This window comes from Ochotona curzoniae, unplaced genomic scaffold (genome assembly GCF_017591425.1).
Source record: "Ochotona curzoniae isolate NIBS_2020 unplaced genomic scaffold, NIBS_Ocur_1.0 contig_2318, whole genome shotgun sequence".
Classification (NCBI taxonomy): domain Eukaryota; kingdom Metazoa; phylum Chordata; class Mammalia; order Lagomorpha; family Ochotonidae; genus Ochotona; species Ochotona curzoniae.
Genome location: NW_024465419.1, coordinates 2,364,334 through 2,387,578, shown reverse-complemented (window position 1 = coordinate 2,387,578; position 23,245 = coordinate 2,364,334). Strand labels below are relative to the sequence as shown.

At 40.9% G+C, this 23,245-nt stretch overlaps 1 protein-coding gene across 1 annotated transcript in view; it reads left to right on the top strand.

The window, feature by feature from the left end:
• The window catches only part of LYN (LYN proto-oncogene, Src family tyrosine kinase), a 118,090-nt gene that overhangs the window by 28,009 nt on the left and 66,836 nt on the right, over positions 1-23,245 (top strand). The window lies entirely within an intron of this gene.

Genomic DNA, 23,245 nt, shown 5'->3' with positions numbered 1-23,245 from the left:
GGAACTCCTTTCCCAGCCGTTGTGTTGGGGACAGGAAAACCATGCGGGGAGGCCATGGAGAGCCGAAGAGAGATCAGACACTGGGAACACGTAACTGATGACAGGGAAAATGATGAGAGGGCTAGAATCGAAGTGCAGATGGCAGGTGCATCAGGGGCCTATGGACACTGCAGACCGGTAGCACTTCGTTTGCTAACAGTGCTAAGACTCCTAAAGCTTCCTAAGCATATTTTATCTGACAATTTTGTTTGTGCAAAAGGTCACATGATCCTTTTCTTCTCCGTTAACGTCCCTCTAATCTGGCTTTTCCTTGTTTCAGGGTGGGGATGTGGGAGGTAGCACGTTGTTTACTTGCTCTGGGTAAAGCATTTAACATCTGCTATTTCATTTCATCCTCCCAGTAGCCCTTGAGGAAGGAGTATTGTCTACATTTTATATATGAGGAAGTTGGAGTTGAGTAACTGGCTGATGTTTACATGGCTGCTAATGTGGAGAGTTGGCTTGCACCCAATCTCCCCATTCCGAAAGTCTCCATTACTTTTCTTCAGGAAAAGCATCTTTTTTTGTTTTAAGTGACAGATTAAGTCCCAGTTCTTTTACTGATCATAGATGTTCAGTCAGTTGCGGCAATATTTTGTTTGTTTGCTTGCTTGTTTACATAGTCCAGATATGTCCGAAGCTAAACAATTTTGGTAATTAAGACTTACTGTTGGTCTGCTGTAGACATAAAATTGATTTTGAATAGTAAAAATAATGTGCCAATGACCACAAAATACAGCCCAAAGGTCTGGGTTTACTTTAATTCCACAAAAGGTGCTCTGTTGCTGACTTGGTAACTGGGTAAGTGTCTTATGGGTCAGGGGACTTTGAGAAGTGTGTAGGAAATGGAATTAAAGATCAATATTTTGGTGCAAAAAAAAAAATTGCACCTAAGAGTGGTCTTCAAAAATTCATAGAAAATGTATTTTAGGAAAATTATGGATGAATTTAAAAGTCGTTTGCATCAACATGAATCAATCATTTTTTATTATTATTTTATGATACAATTCCATATGCTCTAGGTTTCCCTTTACTCCCTTCCCAAGTTCCCTTCCCTGCTCCCTACACTGATTTCCCCATTGTGATTACAATAGTATAGTCTTTCCTGCACAATCGTAAGTCTGTCATTCTGTTCTTTAAGTATATCTTGACATTGCAGGTGTGGACAATGGCAGTGAGTTCAGCAGCCTTGGTTATAATCCTTTAATTCAGTTTCCATAATCTGTTTCCAGAAAATAAGATTTTTTTTTATTGGAAAGGTGGATATACAGAGAGGAAGATCTTCCTTCCGATGATTCACTCCCCAAGTGAGCGCAACGACCAATGCCATACCAATCCAAAGCCAGGAACTTCTTCCGGGTCTCCCACACGGGTGCAGGGTTCCAAAGCTTTGGGCCGTCCTCGACTGCTTTCCCGGGCCACAGGCAGGGAGCTGGATGGGAAGTGGGGCTGCCGGGATTAGAACCGGTGCCCATATGGGATCCCGGGCGTGCAAGGTGAGGACCTTAACTGCTGTGCCACCACGCCAGGCCCAGAAAATATGATTTTGGAGGCCTGGCATTGTGGTGCAGTAGGCTAAAACTGCTTGCAGTACCACCAACCTACAAGGTCACTGGTTTGAATCCCAACTGTTCCATTTACAATCTAACTTCTTGCTTATGACCTAGGAAGGCAGTGGAGGATGACCCAAGTCTTTAGGACCCTGCAATCATATGGGAGAACCAGGAAAGCTCCTGGCATCAGATTGGCCCAGCTCCAGCTATTGCAAACATTTGGGGAGTGAACTATTGGAAGATTCTCTCTCTTGCTCTTTATCCCATTTATCTTTCTGTCTCTCCTTCTCTATATATAATTCTACTTTTAAAATGTTTTTTAAAATTAAATAAACAAAAAATAAGAGTTTGATATTTATTTTGAGAGGCAGAGAGAAAAGATGGAAAAAGAAGTCTCACTCATTGGCTCACTACTCAAATTCCTACAATGGCGGAGGGCTGGGTTAGGACCAAAGCCAGGAGCTACGACAAAATCTCAGTCTTCCATGTGGAGGCGCAAGTCCAGCTCTTTTCACCAACGCAGCTATCTTCCAAACTCTGTATTAGTAGGAAGCTAAAATAAAGAGCTGAAGCTGGGAATCAAACCCAGGCTGTACCCAAAGTGAGATATGGGCGTCGTGACCCACATCTTAATTGCTGGATTAACGGCTCATCACTCCATGAGGTGTATTTTTGTTTGTTTGCTTCTTTGTTTTGTTTTTCTAAGTACATTTTTACATTTGAAATGGAAACAAATTGGAAATTAACACCTATCAATTGTCTGTTAGGAACATGGAAAAGACTGTGGCAACTGAAAATAATGAGTTCTACTTACAGACTTAGTGTTAACCATGAGATACAAAGCATGGAATTTCCTTTACTTTCATCTGCAAATGGTGCTCTATCACTGACATGTAACGGGATCTTCGGTTTATGTATATTTTGGTAGCAGTGGCTGGTGGGCTGCAGAATGGCGTGTGATAGACAAAGTCTGTCTTCAGGATTCTAGCTGAGGAAAGAGCTATATGTGCCTTCATATACAGTATAAGAGTCCTGACAGGGCCTGGCACATTGGCTCAACTAGCTAATCCTCGCCTTGCATGCTCTAGGATCCAATATGATAGCCAGTTTGTGTCCCAGCTGCTTCACTTCTTGTCTGTCTCCCTGTTGTGACCTGGGAAAGTAGTGGAGGATGACCCAGGGCCTTGGAACTCTGCACCCACATAGGAGACCCAGAGTAGGCTTTCAGCTAACTTTGGATTGGCTTAAGTTGGCAGTTATGGCCATTTGGGGAGTGAACCAATGGATGCAAGATCTTCCTGTCTGTCTCTCCTTCTCTCTGTGAATCTGCATTTGCAATGAAAATAAATCAATCTTTAAAAAGATTCCAGACGGATGTAAAAGCATCCTATAAGATAGCTCCTGGGGCTTGTGATTAAGTTTCAAAAAGAGGTGAAATCAGAGGGGGACAGGCATGGGGGCTGCAGGAGAGCAGGCAGGGCCATGTTGGAGTTAGACGGAGAGTTGATGGAACTACCCTAAGTGAGAAAAGCACCTGAGAGTCAACATGCCAAGGCAGAGTGATCTACTGTGTCAATTAACAAACATGTCTGTCTGTGACAGAAGTATTATGGTTAAAGCATATGGGGTCGTGAGGTGGATGGGGGATGACTAGAGAGGGAGTATGACTGGCAGACTGAATATTTGAGATTTTTATCTAACTGGCGATGGCAGTGGTGTCAATGCAGTATAAGAGGTAGTGGTATAATAACTAATAATAGTAGCTAACACTGATTGAGTGTTTATCCCCCTGAGTGCCCTCTCCCTTACCAGAAACCAGTTTATTTTTATTTGGTATTGTTGAGAGAGTTGTCAGGTAGATGGACTCTGAAGCTTGGTTCTAGAGACATTAGCTTCCTTCTTCAGCACCACTGTGCTGAAGTCTGTTCATCCACCCATCCATCCACCCATCCATCTACCCTCCCTCTGTCCATCAGTTCATTGCTCCATCCATTTATTCATGTATCCATCTATTCTTCCCTCTGTTTATCCATCAGCCCATCTATCTCTCCATCCGTCTTTCCATCAAACATCATCCATCTGCACATCCACCCCTCTATCCCTCCCTCTGTCCATCAGTTCATCCCTCTATCCATTCATTCATGCCAATGTTTATTCTTCTTTCTTCAGTGGTGATCCCTTTTCTTCGGACAGGTGTCCCAAAGGTATGTGAGACTCTGGGATAGCTGCCTTCTGTGGTAAGAGCTTGTGTCCAGCTGGTCCACCCATTGGAGCTCAAGTGTCCTATTGGTAATCACGTCTGAGGGGTGTGTCCTGTATCTGGAAACAGTGCTTTTGAAAAGCCTCTACAAAGGCAGCCAGAGCTTCCACCAAGATCAGCGCACACACAGATACACAACTGCTGTATCTCATTTGGAGAGCTGGAATGCAGGTGCTGTTAGATATACCTTGACAACAGGATACTAGATTTTCTACCATTACTTACATCTACAATGCCATAATACACTTAAATAGCAAAATGAGGGACTTGTGACTGTTGCTGAAGGACTATATTATTGTAATAATATGTGGGAAAATAGTGTTTGTGGGGAAAATGGAGAGGGAGGAAGGGAAAATAGAGGAGGGAATCCCTATTCATGCAAAACCATATCATGAAAAATAATAAGAAAGAAAAAATAAGTAAATTCTATTAAGGCTATAGAGAAACAGAGGATAAGAACTGGGTGGGAAGTGTTCAGAGAAAAGGACATCACAGTCTTACAGTATGTTCTCTGTATGTCACTGTACTTGAATACATAAAGACAAACTTTGATCAATTCTTAATCTAAAGTGATATGATGAAAATATTATTCATGAGGATGAGTGTAGCAAAGGGTGAGGGAATGCTGATGCCAGGGGGTTCGCCATTGTGGCACAGTGAGTCAAGCTGTGGTTTAGGCATCCCATATTGGAGAACCAGTTTGATTCCCATGTGTTAAGCTTGCTACTAATGTGCTTGGAAAAAGCAGTAAAAGATGGCCCAGGCTTTTGGTCCCCTTCCACCCATATCACAGATCCAGAGGGATTTTCAGCTCTCCCTCCATCTTGGCTCCTTTTCTCTTTAAAATCTTTTACCCCAGTTTAAATTATTGCTTGGTTTTTAACCAACATGTGTTGCTGCAAGCTCTTACATGGGCCAGCTGTGAGGGATGAGAGCTTTCTGTGCCTTTATTGTCTTTGAACACATTCACACTGCATTACAATCCCACACGGATGCATGGTGTTAATAATCCCTATTTATCTAGGCATTGATGGAAAATATTACCTATAGGAGTCACTTACCTCCTAGTTCTTGGGGATGTCTGGGATAAATAACTGACACATTGGGTTTCACTTTTAATTTTTCTACTTAAAATAATCTGTTTGAAAGATGCATATACCCAGTGCCTGTAAAACTGTGTCTCATGATGCAATGTAATAAAAAAAAAAGATGCATATAAAGAGACAGAGACAGAGAGATCTCTCATGTTCTGCCTCACTTCCCGGTGTCTGCCGCAGCTGGGGCTGGGCTCAGCTGAAGTGTGGAGTCTCCCTAATCTCAGTCCTGGTCTCCCATGTCCAGGCCAGGAAGTGTTCGCTTGCTGTCTTCCAGGGTGAGCACTAGCAGGAAGCTGGAATGGGAAGCAGCACTGGAAGGCCAACCTAAGGAATTCATAGGTGGAATGCAGGTGTCTCCATTAGTGTCTTAACTATTATGCCAAACACCCATCCTTACTTTCCATTTTCATTGTTTAGATTTATTTGTTGTACTTGAAAGTCAGATTTACAGAAGTGGGACACAGACACATACTCACATAGATCTTCTATCCACTGTCAAAAAGTCTATTCATGTTTGGTACTGATGTATTTTTATTCTAAATATTCTTGAGCTTTGAGTGGTTGCCTCCTCAGATACAAAGCTATGGGTGTGGAGGGTTGACTATATATAAATATACACATTTGCTTATTTGAATAAAAATAATTTGATTTATAAAAATAAATATATATATCAAATAAATATATAAATAAATGTACACATTTATTTATACTACAGATAGATGCTACACTCCCCAGATGACCACAATGATCAGAGATAGGCCAGTCCAAAGCCAGGAGCCAGGAGCTTCTTCCAGGTCTCCTGTGTGGCTGGAGAGTCCCATGGATTTGAGCCATCCTCTGGCACTTTCCCATGCCACAGACAGGGAGCTTGGTCAGAATTAGAGCAGCTGGGATATGAACCGGTGACCATATGGAATATCAACATTCGCAGGTGGAGGATTCATTTACTATGCCACTACACTGACCCCTATTAATTAGATTTTAGTAGTCCTTACATACTTGTCAATTGTATAATCATCATATATGTGAGACTTTTAATCTTGCTTTTTGCAAAATTTTATAGATATTTTTCATTCAGTTGCATAGTTCTTTCAACCATTCTTTAAAAATTCTTACTACTTTCAAAAGCATTACTTGCGCACAGTCTATTAATATTACTATTTAAATTATTTATTTGAGAGGCAGAGAGACAGAAAGATACAGATGGGACTGGGAGAGAGAGAAAGCAAGAGAACACTCCTGCTTGCTGGTTTGCTTCCCAAAAGTTTTCAAAAGTCCAGGCCCATAGTTGAAGGCAGGAATTCAGGTGTCCCTCACGAGGCCCCAACTTCTTTGAGAAGTTAACCCCGCATTCCAGGATCTGAATTGACAGGCCAGAGCTGGAGAATGGAACTCATATGGGATGTGAGTGTCTTAACCAGCATCGTAGCCGCTAGAACAAATGCCCACCCTACCCAGGGTTTGAAAACCACAAATAACCCCAAAGTCTTAAAATACATCAGCAAGCTCCTCTTCCTGCCAGGTTGTCTCATCAGATCCAGCCACTTTTTTTTAATGGTCTCTTTATTTTTTTATTTGAAAAGCACTTACAAAGAGGAAGAAAAGAAGACACAGAGATCTTCCATCTGCTGGTCCACTCCCCAGAAGGCTACAACAGCCTAAGCTGGGTCAGTCAAAAGAGCCAGGAGCTTATGGGTGCAGGGACACAAGGACCTGGGCCATCCTCCACTGCTTTCCCAGACTACTAGCAGGAGGCTGGATCATTAGTGGAACCGCTAGGGCTCAAACTGGTACCTATATAGGATGATGATGCTATAGGCAGAGGTTTAACCTACTATACCAGCTCACAATAACCCAGTTACATTGAGTGGAACCACACAGTTTGTGAAATTGGTGTCTATTTTACTTAATTGAACTGTCAATGGAAAAGGATGGTTCTGCAGGATTAACTGCTGATAAAGGCCTGGTTACTATGCAGACAAGTGCTGTATATGTAAGTTCAGAGCTATATTATCACATGAACTTTGCCTTGCAATTTTTATCAATATGATTGCACATATCATTTACCAGAAATGACTACCCAGAAATACTGTCAGGAATAATGACGTACTAAACATTAATAGATTTTCTGGATCTTGCCAGGTATTTTCCAAGCTATTCTCATAGAAGTTTCAAAATTAACCCAAGAAGATTAAATGAAATTCTGTTATATATTTTTTTAGGGTTAGAATTTTTAAAAAGGCTTGTTTATCTAATTTGAAAGTCAGATTTACATATATAGAGAGGGATAATCTGTCTACTGGTTTATTCCCCAAATATTTCAATGGCCAGAGCTGAGCTGATCTGAAACCAGGAGCTTCTTCTGGATCTCCCACATGAGTTCAGGACTTGAGCCATTCTCTGTTGCTTTCCCAAGCCATGAGCAGCGAGCTGGATCAGAAGTGTAGCAATTGTGACACAAGCCAGCAACTTTAGGGCATACTGGCACCGCAGGTAGAGGAACAGCCTATTATGCCATTGCATAAGTTAAGTTACAATGATAACAACCTGCCTTGATACTGGAAAGACTGTTGGGTGTTCAGAGGCATATTGTGTGGATATGTACCATTTTTCCTGATTGAAATATTTTAAAGTAACAGATTTTGAAAAAATGAGGATTCATTTTCCTCTTAAAAATAGTCCATTCATTCGTTTGAAAGGCAGAGTGATGGAACGAGAGACAGAGAGAAGTCTTCCATCTCTGTGTCCACTTTCCAAATAGTTTCAACAGCTGTGGTAGGCCAGGCTGAAAGTAAGAGTCTCAGTCTCTTTCTGGGTCTCTCATGTGAGTGGCAGAGGACCAAGTACTTGGACCATCCTAGTACTACCTCCCCAAGTGCCCAAGCATGAAGCTAGTTTGAAAGTAAGTGCATCGGAGGTTTGAACTAGCACTCAGCTATGAGATGTTAGTAGTGTAAAGGGTGACTTAACTTGCTTTGAGACTATACCAGCCCCAGGATGCAGCTTCTGAAATACTAAGAAATGTGTGGGTAGGTGCCAATTCTGGCATAATATACTGAAATAAGTTAATAGTCTGTATCTTTAGAGCAGTTTTCAAGTTACAGTTACATTGACCAGAAAGTAGAGAGTTCCATGGAGTTTAATTGGTCATGCCCCTCCCCTTACCTATTGCTATTACATCTGGCAATTGAAAGGAAGTTACAGAGAGGGGAAAACAGGGAGAAAGAGATCTTCCATCCACTGGTTCATTCCCCAGAGACTACAAATGGTCAGTGCAGAGCCAGGAAATCCATCCATGCCTCCCACATGGTGGCAGCAGACCAAGCACTTGGACCATTTTTCACTGCTTTTCTGGTGCATTAGCAGGAAGCTGGCTCAGAAGTGGAGCACTGGTTCTTGAATGCTGGTGTTGCAGGTGGTGGCTTAATCCCCTGTTCTACAATGGTGGCTGCCATACATTAGCTTTCATTAAGGTTCCCTTTCTCTGCTGTGCATTCTCTAGATGTTGACAGACACGTGGTGATGGACGTGTGTCCACTATCAGCATCACACACAAGAATTTCACTACCCTAAATATTGCCTATGTTCTGACTGTTCATTCCTTCCTCCTTGGCACCCTTGGCAACCACTCATTTATTTCCATGTTTCTACAGTTTTGCCTTTTCTAGAACATCCTCTATTTAGAATCATGGTTTGGGCTTTTTCAAATTGACTTCTTTCACTTATTAGTATGTATTTAAGGCTCTGTCCTGTCTTTTTAGCATTAAATGATGTTCCATTGTTTGGGTATCTCACAGTTCATTTATCCATTCACCTACCAAAGGATATTTTGGTTGTAGAGCTGCTATAAATATTGTATGTGTAGAGTTTGTGTGGAAACAAACAGATGTTCAACTCCTTTGGGTAAGTCTCAAGGCTTATCATTGTATTGTATGGGGTTAGGACTTTTTAACTTTTTCCCAGCAGTTAAGGAGAGTTCCTCTGGCCGCGCATCCTCGTCAACATCCCATGTTGTCAGTGTTTTCATTTTGCCATTTGTGTGGATGTGTGATGGGATCTCATGCCGTTTTCATTTGTAATTCATTGGTGACCTGTGCTCTGGGGCATCTTTTCATGTGCTTCTTTGCCATCTTCTTTGGTAACGTTTCAGTTTAGATCATTTACTCATTTAGATCATTTACTCAAATTAGTTTTTTTTTTCCTACAACTGACTTTAAAAAGTTCTTTGTGTATTTCTAAAAACAGTCGTTTATTAGTTGTTAGGCAAAGATTCTCTTCCAGGCTGCTTTATTTTTTCATTTTCTTAATGGCTCGTTACAACATGAAGGTCTCTAATTTGAATTAAGTCAACTTACAGTCTTTTTTCTTATAAATATGTCTTCTGGTGTTATACTTAAAAAGCCATCAACAAACTCAAGGTCTACTAGGTTTTATCTGAACTTCTAGGAGTCTTACAGTTTTCCATCTTCCTTGGAAGCTTGTAACCTGTTTTTGAATGAATTCTTGTAAAAGAGATAAGAATTTTGCAAAAGGTGTTCTAGCTCCATTTCATTTAATTTCAGTTGTCTGTATTCTATGAGTTTTATTTTCCTTACTTTCAATTAAAAAAATCCATTGTTGTTCACTAATTTGATTTTGTTGGCTTAAAAAGGTCATGTAGCATATAATTTTACTTTATCTTGTGAAGCTAAACTATATGGAAGTATATATCAGGGTGGTCATTTTCTTAAATTTCCTGATCTATTTCAACAGTCTGTTTCAACTCTGTGTATATGTCCTTGTGTGTCTATATATCTGTGTGTGTGTGTGTGTGTGTGTGTGTGTGTACAAGCAGAGACGCAGATATAGCAGCCAGTTGTATATAAACTAAAATTGAAATGTCAATGAAATAATCACAAGATGTGGTTAAGAACTTGCATTTTCTAACATATTGGTTACTCAATACCATGTCATTTAACTCCATAAGGTTGTAAAAAAGTAGTTGATGTTATGTTGTGGCTTTTAATTGGTTGGAATTATATTCTGCCAGCTCTGCCTTCAGACCAGAGATGGCCTGCCCAAGAAACTGTTGCACTTATCTGGACAATAAGATGCTGGACAGTATGCAAAGTATATGCTTACAATGAAAGAATGAGGATTGGATTTGAGACTATAATACTGCAACTAGGTGGAGAAATCCACCATGGGGGGAGGATACTGGGAGGAGTTGGGGAAATCCCAGAGCCTACTAAACTGTGTTATAAAATCAAATGTAATAAAAAAAGATAAAATTTCTTATTGTGCCCCTCACATTTTATAATGGGATATTAAGCCTATCTTCCACTGATAAGTAAGAAAACGTATAGTGGTGCTCTAATCAATTAAATCAAAGAAAAAAATCAATGCTAGGGATTATTACCAGCAATTAGAACATCAGATTTCCTGGTAAACAACTTTCATCAACAACATTCAGCAATGTTCGAGGAGACATTTCTGGTGTCCCAACTTTTTGTGGAGGTAGCAATTTATTGGCATTTAGTGAGTAGAGGTTACAATTAATGCTAATACCCCACAATGCAAAGGACAGTCTCCTACAAACTGTAAGCTTCTGTCTTGAGATGTTGATGGGTTCATGTTGAGCTCTCCTATTGTAGTAAAACAGGTTTATTCTATGGAGCTATGGACTTGTCTTTACCTTAGCCTCTGGGTAAGCTGGATATTTGCAGATTGACCAGCTGTAGGAACAATTGTGCGGAAACCCATGGCGGAAACACACAGCTGTTTTACAGTCTTGAGTTTTTTTTCACTTTTTCCTGATATCATTCTAGTTTCTGTTACGTTATGTGCTTTCACATAACTGTCTTAACTCTTAAAGTGAGACACAAGTACACAGTTTATTCTATTTCTTAAGTTGGGTGGTTGGATTGTTGATCATAAAAATATGACTCTGAAAACTCAGTTGCTGTTTAGTAAGTCCTTTGGTTGGTTGTGCACACCCAATTCAGATGCTGCTTTTAATTTCCCCTTGAAGTTTCTAACTGGCCTATTGCCTACCATACATAAGTTTCCATGAGCTCATCTTGTTTTCATGGTGTTCCCTTTTATTGTTAAGAGAAACAAAACCAAAAACCCCACTTGTTTCAGTAATCTGTTCTTGTCTTCCTTGTGTGAAATTGCTCAACCAAGAGTTATGCAAATAGAGATGAGCCTTGTGGTAGAAGCTTCCCCCTGCGTTTTGATGGGGGGTGCCCGTGTCCAGGGCTGTGATGTGCTTGCTGGTAGCTGCACCTATCACGTGAGCTCCTCCAAGGACTGGCCAACCCCCAACTACACCCCTTGCTTACTGCAGTCCAGCCACGCCTCTGCTTCTCTGCCCCTCTGTTTGTATCAGTCTTTTGGTCTTTGCACAGACTGTGTGTTCTGCGTTAGACTCCCTTGGCCCCTCCTGCGGCAGCCAGTTGAGCTCCTGGCATCCCTCCAGGCACACTCAGATTCATCTCTGCATGTTCAAAAGTTGTCTTTATGTCTGATAAACTTTTCATGACTTGCATTTCATTTCTTCCCACTGCATCTTTTTCAAGCTCTTTTGTCCCACAGACCAGCAGCATTCAAAGGACATTAGAACATGAATTCAGATTCTCTTATTTAAAAAACAGAAGTTTTCCAAGGACAAGCACAGCAATTAACTGCACTTGGAACACCTGCTTCCCATATTCAAGTGCCTTATCCAGTCCTAGCTCCTCTTGTTCGAGTCTAGCTTTCTGTTCATGTGCATTCCGGAAGGCAGGAGTTGATGATTCAAGTACTTGTGCCTCTGCTGTCCACGTGGAAGCCCCAGACAGAGTTCCTGGCTTGTGGTCTCAGCCTGTCTCAGCCCTGGCTGTTCCAGGCATTTGGGGAGAAAAATCAGATCTCACTGTCTCTCCACCTCTCAAGTAAAAGAAAATTAATGATTTCTTAAGAACTCAAATTTTTTTATTTCCATGTAACGTGTAACTTGTTTAAATTACATGTTATATGATTTATAAATTGTAGTTTTGTATCAGGATGCTTCAAAGTTTATGAAAACTGTATTATGACAAAAATATATTTAAATTTCAAAATTCTTTAAACCAAACTATATCTACTTTACCTATTAATTTCATTTTCCACAGACTTTTATATAATGTCAACCTATATTTAATATGATGTAATTATACAAACAACTTGCATATACATGTGTGCTTGTATATATTACACTGCATATATAAAATAGATTTTATATGTATAATTTATAAAATGAAAACCATTTTTAGAACTTTTGTCTTCAAACTGTGAGTGTGTGTGTGTGTGTGTGTGTGTGTGTGTGTAAAATCCAAAAGTTTAGAAAGGCAAATCAAAATTTATGTAGTCACCATAGATTTTTTTTTATGAATATTGTGAAATTTCATGTTACTCCTAGGCTTTTTCCTATTCAGTTATATTTTTTCCTTCCCCTCAACTGGTATTAAAATTTATGAACTGTTTTCACCCTTTTTTCACTGAGGTAAATCCTGAGTATCTTTTTACTATATCAGTAAATGCAAGAGTACTTCACAAAGTCAATGGAGAGACTGAAGTGAAAGGTGTTCATTTAGGCACTGTTTTGAAATACATGCAGTTTTTTCATAATTTGCATTTTCCAGGAATTTTCTGAGGACCCCCTCATACATATGTACACTGCTTACATTGATATACAGTACTCTTTTTGTTGATGTCACATTCTAGATCATTTTCCAAAAGCCAATTTCCTGAAAGTTTATTTATTATCAGGTATTACAATTTGTCAGGAGAGTCATATCTTTTCATTACTTCGATATCATTTCTACTTAAAAAAGAACTGTATTTGTTTTTATTATTCTTCTACCAGTTGTACCAATGGCTTGCCAACACTGATGTTCCTGCGCTTCAAAAAGTCAAATTTGAATTGAGGTATAAATTTAAATTTGGACACTTGTAAATGAAATTGGAAGTGATTGTGGTACTCCTGATGCATGATATCCTTGAACTTAGTCTCTAAGGAAGAGAAGCTAGGATGTGTTTGAAAAAAGCATTTGACACAAAAAGATAGAAACATTCTGAGTTGCAGAGAGGAAGTGAGGAGGATGTGGAGGACTCCAAAAACATCCAGAAGACTTGAACTTTAAATCTAATAAAGAGATGATACGGAGGTGGAAGACCACTTAAAAATTTGTTTAGAACCCTAAAAATGTAAGAGTGAATAAATGAAGAAATAAACGAAGAAATCATAGAAACATCCACATCTTGCACTGCACTTAAGTTACTAATTATTGTTAATGTAGCCCTAAGAAAACTTGACACTCCTTAACTCTTAGCAACAAAATCTTCCCCAAAAGGCTTTATACTAATTTTCAAAAGCTTTAAAAACAATTATGTAGGATAAGAATTGCTATGCATTTCAGCTATTATAGTAGCTCCAATCAATACAAATTATTGTCAGTGTAAGCTAGTAACATCAACATTAATGTTACTGTGTCAGCAATGTTAACAGTAACAGTGTTAAGCTAGAACCATCTCATCTAATAAGCAAATAATAAGAACCTTACAAATTGTTAAAAGATGAACATTTTGGTGAATTGGTCATCTTGCATATCGAAAGCCTTCAGAGAATTGGCTCTTGGTGTAATTGATTTTTTTTTAAGATTTATTTATTTATTTCAAAGGCAGAGTGACAATGGGGTAGTTGCTTCCAGAAAGAGAGAGATCTTAACAGCCTCTGTTTTTCCTCTCAAATGGTCACATGTTAGGCTAAGCTAGGCTGAAGCCAGGAGCCCCAAACTCCATCCTGGTCTCCATGTGGGTAGCAGGGCCGTCATCTGTTGCCCTTCCATGCACATTAACAGGGAGCAGGAGTGGAAGGGGAGAAGCAAAGACTGAAACCAGCACTCAGGTATGTGACATGAGCCTGCTTTGCCACAATGCCGTTTGTAGGTGAAATGAATTTTGGAAGCTGATCTGCATTTATTCGAGCAGTGACTTAGTATTTGGCAAGCAAGTGTATTTCTGTACGTTATTTCCAACAGTTTTCAAAGAAGCATCCTTTTACACAGAGCTTTCATATTCCCTATTTATTTTCTTAGAAATAATGTATTCCTAGAAGTACAAACGTTGGGCTTAGAAATGCATGCATCCTAAAGACTTTACTGTGTGTTGCTGTATTAACTAACAATTGCACTGTTTATCCTCCCGTGCCAAGCCCAATGACTTGACTTTACAGTGGGAAGATTGGCTTACTGAGAAGAGAGTGGTTGTGTTGGCACCGTCACCCTGCCGGGGCTGGAGCCGAGCCAGGCTTCCTTGTTCCTGCTTCACCGCATGCCTGCATTCTCCTCTCTGCCGCTGTTTTCAGGCCAGGCTAAATTGCTCTTACAATTTCCCTGCTCCCAGCATCAAGTTTCCAGGTGTTTATTCTTTCCATAGCATTGTCTTGCAATTACTTTCTGCTCTACTCTAGTGAATGCAATGATTAAAATGGTTTGTTGTGCTGTATTGTGGCTCTGTGATTTTGATTCATTGCTGTTTTGGGATAGCTCTCTATCTGGTTAGCTTTCCATGTTCCTTGAGCACATTGACGTCATAGGTAATTCCATAGCCCCTTATCTTCCCGTGACTCTGCTCTGCTTATGTTCCATAACAGTAATAGGGTAGTTTCCGCTGAGGAAACATACGAGAATGCTTTTTAAAGTTTGTGAAAGCTAGAATTAAAGATTCCTGCCATACCTTTTTATACCATTTTTTAAAGTTAAATTTTATCTTATTTGAAAGACTGAGAAAGATAGAGATAGAGCTTTATCCACTGTTTCATTTCCCAAATGCCTGTAACAGCCAGGGCTGGGCTATCAAAATGTTAGTGAGGCTCCTGAGAGTGGTGCAATGGGGTAAACCATCTATGATACCGCCATCCCATATCAGAGCATTAGTTTGAGTTTCAACTCCACTTTCAGCTCCACTTCTGTCCTGCTCCCTGCTGATGTGCTTGGAAAAGAACAGGTGGTTACCAAAGTACCTGAGACTCTGCTACCCACATGAAAGACCTGGGTTAAAGTTCCTGACTTCTGGCTTCAGACCAGCACCTAGCCCAGACACTGCAGCCATTTTAGGAGTGAACCAGTGGAAGGCAAATTGCTCTCTCTCATTGTCTGTGTTAACCTGCCTTTCAAATACACAAAATAAAACTTTTGCAAAAGTTTGTGGAAATGTATATTATGAAAGGAAGATTCATTTTGCATCAAAGTAAAATTTATTTATTTATTTGAGAGTCAGAGAGAGACAGACAGTGTTCCCATTCGCTGGAGTGCTCCCCAAATGCCCAGGAAGTAGAAATCTAATCCAAGTCTTGCATGTTGAGTGGTGGAACCCAGCTGCTTCAACCATCACCCACTGCCTCCCAGGAAACAAATTAGAAGTTGCAATGGGAACCAAGCTGGACCTGTACCCGAGAATTCTGTGGAATTCAAAATAAGATGCTAATATTCTAACCATGAGGCTAAATGTCATCTCAAATTTACCTTTAAAATTGATTGTTCTATGGGCATTTTAAAGTTTCTTATAGCATCAATTAAAATCCAGGTTTGAAACAAATATAAAAATGTAAATAAAAGTTACCAAAAAACAAATCAACTGTATTGCATTACACCTCTTCCTGAGGGCCGGGGCACTTTTAGGCTTATTTTTTTTTAAATAAGATTTATTATTTATTTGAAAGGCAGAGATACAGAGAAAGAAGGAGAGACACAGAGAAAAGCTTTCTGACCAATGATTCACTCCCCAAATGACTGCTATGGCCAAGACTGCTCAGGCCAGAATCAGGAGACCAGTGGCTGGAGCAATTAAAAGACAAAATAGTATCCAAAATACATGTTATAGTCAAACCCAAGGATGTTTTTCATTGTAATTTCCCCCTCCCCCCATCTAACTCCATCTGAATTATGGAGCTACACATATGTTTACATGCAGGATGTATGACATAGAGTGGTGCGATAAAGCAGGCATCTTGTACAACGAAAGGAGGGAGGGATTGGGGGCGGGAGGGGTGGAGGGAGGAGGCTCAGTCAGCAGATGCAGGAGGCCTGGGTGTGTGGACCTGACCATGAGACAGGAGCTGTGCCTCACCAGTCCCCTCTTTGGTGCAAGGGATTTTGAGAGGTTGTCCTGGGGCTACTTATTGTGGGACTATTTCTCCTCCAGTGTCAAAGAAAAAAGTGACTGCTAGGTGACGTACATTTATTTGTGTGTTTAACAGACACATGTATAGCTCTTATTGTGTGTAATTTTTTTAAAGAATATTTATTACTTTTTATTCAAAAGACAGATTTACAGACAGAGGAGAGACAGAGAGAAAGATCTATCATCTATAGTTCACTCCTCAAATGGCTGCAACAGCTGGAGCTGGGTCAATCTGAAGCCAATAACCAGGCATTTCTTCTGGGTTTCCCACACAGGTGTAGGGTCCCAAGACTTTGGGTCATCCTGTACTGCATTCCCAGGCCACAAGCAGGGAGATGGATGGGAAGTTGCAGCAGTCAGGATGCAAACTGTCACCCATAGGGATGTTGGTACTTGCATGGGGTTGGCCATTTAGACATCCCACAAGACCCTATTTCATGCTATTTTAAGTATTTTTCTAGGCACACTACAGATAACTGCTTTAATCTCATCATTGCCTAATGAGCAGACATCAATTCCACTTTTTCTAGAAGAAATCTCAGGTACAGAGGTGGCGAGTAACTTCCCTAAGACCACACCGTAATTGCCATACGCTGGATTCTCATTCAGCAATCCAACTGCACAGTCTTATTCCAAAGTATTTTTGCACTCTAGCGTCTTCCTTAGGAGTTTTCAGGAAATTTCTATAAAAATTTTGTACTCTTCAACTGCACTGAAGAACCTAGCCAACAGAGTGGTAGGTCTCCTTTCAGACTTTTCCTCTACACATTGGATAACACGCTGTGGTGAACTGTAGTCAACTCACGGTGTTGTGGAACACCAGCACTGCTACTTCTCCATCATTCAGTCTCCCTCCAGCCACCTCTCTCTGCCCTCGCCACCCTTTCAGCATCTGGTAACCCTTATTATCAGCTCAGATCAACTATTTTTTAAACATCCACATATGAGAGAAAATATGCATGTTTGTCCTTCTGTGCCTGACTTATTTTACTTCAGGTAATGCTCTCCATTTCCATCTACTTACTGCAAATGTCAGGACTTCATGCTCTTTTTTTGTGATTGCATAATAATATTCCACTGTGTCAATTATTTTTTTTTAAATTTCCAATTACTGCTAGGCAAAAATGTGCACACAAACGCACTATGTGTTAACTTACCCTGATTTAACGAACTGTCTGCTATCATGGACCCCCTCAGTTGTTTCTCTTTGTAATTTAAATATAACTGAAGTGAACATCCTTGTGCCCTTATGCAATGAATATAACTGAAGAGCAGATGCCCAGAACAGAATTGCAAGTGTATGGGTGTTGTTTGTGCCGCAGGTATGCATTGTTCCAGACTTTGCCAGTACAGTAAAGTTGTAAATAAGTGGGAACCATAGTCTGTTACCTCGAGGCCTGCCTTTTAGTCTTTTTAAAAATCATTCATCATCTTTTATTGTTTCAAGACATTCTAAGTGATGCAAATAATTATGCCTCTGATGATATGGTCTGATGTTTCTATACATGGATACAACATGTCAACATCAATTCAGGGTAATTAGCATTTCTCTCTCTTCAAGCAGTTATCATTTCTGTGGGTTGGGCACCTTCAGACTCTTCTGGTTATTTTGCAGTACATCATACACTGGTGTAGACTCTGCTCACCCTACTATGCTATCAAACACATTTCTTTTATTTAGTTTTATTTTGATACCCATTATCTTTTATTGATCCCTTCAGTTTACCACACTTCTTTATTTCTGGACAATTCTGTCATTTTATTCTTTTCTTTTTAAAGATTTCTCTGTTTGTTTAAAAAGCAGAGTGGTAGAGAGAATGGAGGAAGGAGGAAATAGAGGGATCTTCCATCCACTCTCATTCTGCAAGTGGCCGCAGAGGTTAGACTCTGCCAAGCTGAAGATGGGAGCCTGCAACTGATTCAGATATCTCATATGACTAGCAGATATCCAAGTGCTTGGGACATCTGCTGCTTTTCCGAGAACATTAGCAGGAAGTTGGTTGCAAATAAAGTAACCAGAACTAGGCCAGCACCCTGATACAGATGTTGCTAATGCCTTAATTTGCTATAGCACAAGACTGGCCCTCTATGTTACTTGCTTTTTCTCTAAGATTAATTTTTCGAGCATTTTTATCTAGGTAAGAATATGTGATCTTTCTGTGCCTGGCTTGTTTCACTTCGCATAGTGATCCCCAGTTCTGTCCATGTTGCTGCAAATGACAGGAATCATTTTTTCTGTACGTATATTCCCCTTGTAGGTTTTCCTTACCCATTCATCTGTGGACACCTCTATAGATTCCATATATTGGCTATTTTCAGTCATCCTTTTAATATCCTAAAGCCCTTAAATAATTATGAGCCACCCTGATGCATAAATATACATGTATCTTCCAATGAAACAAAAGATTTTGGAAGCAGAAATAACCAGCTTTTGTTTGCTGTAGGTGTTTACAGGTTTTCTTTCATGAGGCAAGCATTGCCTGGCTGTTAATATCTTTTCTGATCATATCTAGTTAAGTTTTTGGAATAGATATCCCATTGCTTACTTTTAACTAAAAATATCTACTGTTTGTTGTGGAGACATGGTGCAGTATATCTCTCTATATCTAGAGCAAAAATGAACTCCCAGTGAAAGAGTTGGAAATATCCCGACAGTGGGAAGCTGGGCTCTCTGACACTGCCCATGCCTACAATGTCAGGAAACACTTCAATAGCACAACGATGGACTTATGACTGTTCATGAAGGACCACCCACTGTAATACTAGAGAGGAAATCAATAAAGGGAGAAGGAGTTTGGGGAGGGGGACAAGAAATCCCATACAGCCTATAAAACTGTATCATAAAACAATAACAAATAATAATTTTTTATAAAAGTATCTCGGGCCCAGCAGCGTGGTCTAGCAGCTAAAGTCCTCACCTTGAACACGCTGGGATCCCATATGGGTGCCGGTTCATATCCCAGCAGCTCCACTTCCCTTCCAGCTCCCTGCTTGTGGCCTGGGAAAGTAGTTGAGGACGGCCCAAAGCTTTGGGACGCTGCACCCGTGTGGGAGACCTGGAAGAGGTTCCTGGCTCCTGGCTTCGGATCGGCATAGCATCAGCTGTTGCACTCACTTGGGGAGTGAATCATTGGATGGAAGATCTTCCTCTCTGTCTCTCCTCCTGTCTGTATATCTGACTTTCCAATAAATAAATAAATCTTTAAAAAAAAATAAAAGCATCTAATGTTTTTAAGAAAGTAGTATTGGAAGCATTGCTAGTTGTGTCATCAACAGTGTTTTATATATGAAGTTCATTTCAAGCAAACTTAGTCTTCCTGATAGGGACACACTTTCCCATCGGGGCCAGGGTTGTTTCGTCTCTCCTACTGTGATTCACGTTGTCCTTTGGCCCTTCCTGGAAGCAAACCCAGGACAGACATTCAGTTCAATGACTCAGAATCTGTTCCCCATCATTATCACCACATCTACAGTCTCCTCTTTTCTTTGGCTCTGGTTTTCTGTTTCGATTTAATTAACCCTGTTATTAACTCTTTTGTGGTAGAACCTTTCCTATCCTTTTGAGAAAGCAGCAGGCAATTACAAACTATGTCTTCATTTAGTAATCTTAATAAATTGGTAAAACGAGTTTCAAAATAACCATGTGTGTGGTGCTGTGATTTTGTTGTTGCTGTTGTTGTTGTTGCTCTAATTCATTACTGATTGTTGACCTTTTTTGTGGCTTCTCCTTTGAGGCAATGTATAGTGATGGAGTAATAGAGACTACCATATCCAGATGTGGGGATATAATGCAATATGTATCCCTGCTTCCAAATAAAAAATGGACTCTCAGTGATACTGTTGGACTTTTGTAGACAATGGGATGCTGAACTGTCTGACATTATCTGTACCAACAATGTCAGGACGCACTTAAATAACAGACTGATGGAATCATGACTCCTTATGAAGGACTATACTATTGTAGCAACATGGGGAAACTCAGCTGGGGAGTGGAAATTTGGGGGAGGGTATTAGGAATCACAGACTCTATGGAATTGTACCATAAAATTCAACAATTAAAAATTAAAAATTAAAAAGAAACTAACCATGTATGGCCAAGTGATAAGAGTACAGACTTCACACCTAACTTTATTTCTGTATGAGTTTTTTTTTCTGTGAGTAGAGCACACAATGTTTTCATTAATTCTATAAAGTTGCGCTACTTGATCCAAAAAATAATCACTAGGTTAATCATAAAAGCTTGACAGGGAATGTTTGCTGACTTTTGTTCTCTTTTTGTTCAGTCTCAGAGTGCACATTTGATGTTGAAACTCTGAGTGTAACAACTCCCTAGGATTGTCAAGTACAGAGTGAAAAAACCACCTGGCAGTCACAGTCAACTCTCAAGATGTCTCATAACAGGAGAGTCTTTGTCCTCCTGTCTGGAAACTGGAAAGCAGCTAACTGTGAGCTCAGATCTGCCATTCAGCACTCTCACAAAGACAAATGACCACCCCTGACTCGGAAAGTTCTGTGAGGGCAGCCTGACCCAAACAAGGCGGGGAGGAAAAGTGTTCTGGCCACAGCACTTCCACCATCCCCACAGAGCCGAAATGTTCAGCCACATTCTGGCCGTTGGCCACCCAGCGATTAAGAAAACCCACCTCACTCATATCAGATGATTGTACAAATTCGATAACTTTAGAAGCAGTCAAGACAGTCTTGATTGAAATCTGTTGCAGAGGTGAAAGTACTATTATCATGGTTATTTACTACCTTGAGGCTCCTAGGATTCTTGGTCCTGTGTTTGGGAAGGTCTTCAGAAATTGATTAGAGGACCCAGCACAACAGCTTAGTGCTTAAATCCTCACCTTGCATGCCCTGGGATCCCACATGGACCCCGGTTCCTGTCCCTGCTGCTCCACTTCCCTTCCAGCTCCCTGCATATAGTCTGGTAAAGCAGTAGAGGATGGCCCCAAGCCTTGGGACCTGCACCTGCATGCAAGACCCAGAGGAGGCTTCTGACTCCTGGCTTTGGATTAGCACAGCTCTGGCCATTGCGGACACCTGGGAGTAAACCAGTGAACGCAAGATTTTTCTCTCTCTCTTTCTCTCTCTAAATCTGACTTTCCAATAAAAATAACTGGTTTCTTCTCTGGACTGCAGCCAGGTTTGACAAGCATGGATGCACCTGCCTAGCAGGTGTCTGTTGCTGAGAGATGGGAAGTGAGGCCTGTGGGCACTGGGCTTAGATCCTCAACAGCCATCGCATACTGGAGTGACCTTGTGCTCACCTTGAGGAACAGAAAAACATCCTTCAGGGGCTGGGAGTGCAGTCCTCAGAAAACCGGGATAAGCTGTCCTGTCTTCACCAGACCAATGCTTGGACTCATGCTTGTTATAAGGTGGGGGGACAGGGACATGGAACCTGTTGAGCCAGAGACATCTTGACGCAGCATGCCAGAAGGGTACCCTGAAGAGTGGGGTTCAAAGCTGGGCTGCTCATGAGACAGGGTACCTAGACTATCTTCCAGTTGAAACCTTTAGATTAAAGCAGTAGATGTGTGAATCCAACTCCGCCATTCTGAGCCTCAGTTTACTGTTCAGTAAAGCAGGGGTGGTAATATTTTGGTTATAAAATTTTGTGGAAGATTTAATGAGATCCTCAGCACATTATCTACACTTAATTTGGAAACATGAAGAGGTCACTTATTGTTAGGTGTAGCACATATCCTTTGGAACTATCTCAGTTTTGCCAAGAGTGGCTGTGTTTCTACTTCCCTGAAACCTTAGCGCAGCATAAGGAGTCACAAACCCTGCTCCAAGTTCGGGTTACACATCCCCAAATCCCAAGAAAGTACTCATGGAGGATTCTAACTGGAGTGTGTCTGAAGACCAACGTATCTGAACTACAAGGTCATGCTAATACCCTCAGTTGAGTGGCGCTTTCACCAGAATGCACAAATTTGGTTTTCAGCTATCAATAGTGATGGCAGGAAGGAAAGCCAAAAGATAAAATGTACATAGGTAGCAGTCTGCTGACATGGTAACTTTTTAAATTCTTATGCATTTATCTTTATTTAATATTTTTTTGAAAGACAAAAAAAAATCATAGACAGAGATCTTCAGTTCTCCGGTTCTCCCCCGCCCCACCCCCAGCTGCCTGCAGCAGCTGGGCCTGGGTCAGACCAAAGCCAAGAGCTAGGAACTCCATCTGGGTCTTTGCATGTGTGTGGCAGAGACCCGAGGACTTCAGCATCACCTGCTGCCTCGCATGGTGCACATTAGCAGGAGGTGGGATTGGGAGCAAAGCCGAGGCTTAATCCTGGGCACTCTGGTATAGGATATGGACATCCCAAGCAACGGGAACCACTGCAGCAAATGTCCACCTTCCCACCTGCGTTTTGTTTTCTCTCTTAAGACCACAGCTGACACAGTCTCTTCATCTCTTGTGTTGGATCCCTGTGAGGACAAGGGTATAGATTTCTTCTTCTGAGATGAAATCACTCTCTCTCAGTGTTTCCTACAGAGTTCACTATCAGCTAGAAACCTCCCTGGCAAATCCCACTGGCAAATACTCCATGACTTCCTGCTGAAGTAAAGGCCACAGTGCTTGGCTGGCCGAGAAAGCAAGCTCCACAGGCGTCACTCTGATCCCATTCCCTGCCTTCCTGAACACAGGCGAGGGCACCACTGGAGCTGCTAATATTTTGAGAAGTGTTTTTTGTAGGCTGTTTAGAGAATCCTCTTAGGGTCTTCCCTTCATCTTCTTACTTAGAAAATCCCAAATCTATACAAAAAAAAAAAAAGAATATACTCTCTCCAAGATTCACTAATTTTTATTGTATCTTTTTAAGAAAATATTTATTTATTTACTTAAAAGGCAGAGTGACAGAGAGGATTTTCCATCCACTGGTTCATTCCCTAAACGGTTGCAGTGGCCTTGGAGCTGGGCCATCCTAAATACAGGCACCAGAGTCCCAGCTAGGGACTCCCAACGAGACAACAGAGCCCCTGAGCACATGGACCATCTTCCACTGCTTTCCCAGGCACTTCAGCAGGGAGCTGGATCAGAACTGGAGCAGCTGAGACTTCACCCAGGGATCCAATTGCAGATGCTAGCCCAAGTAGCA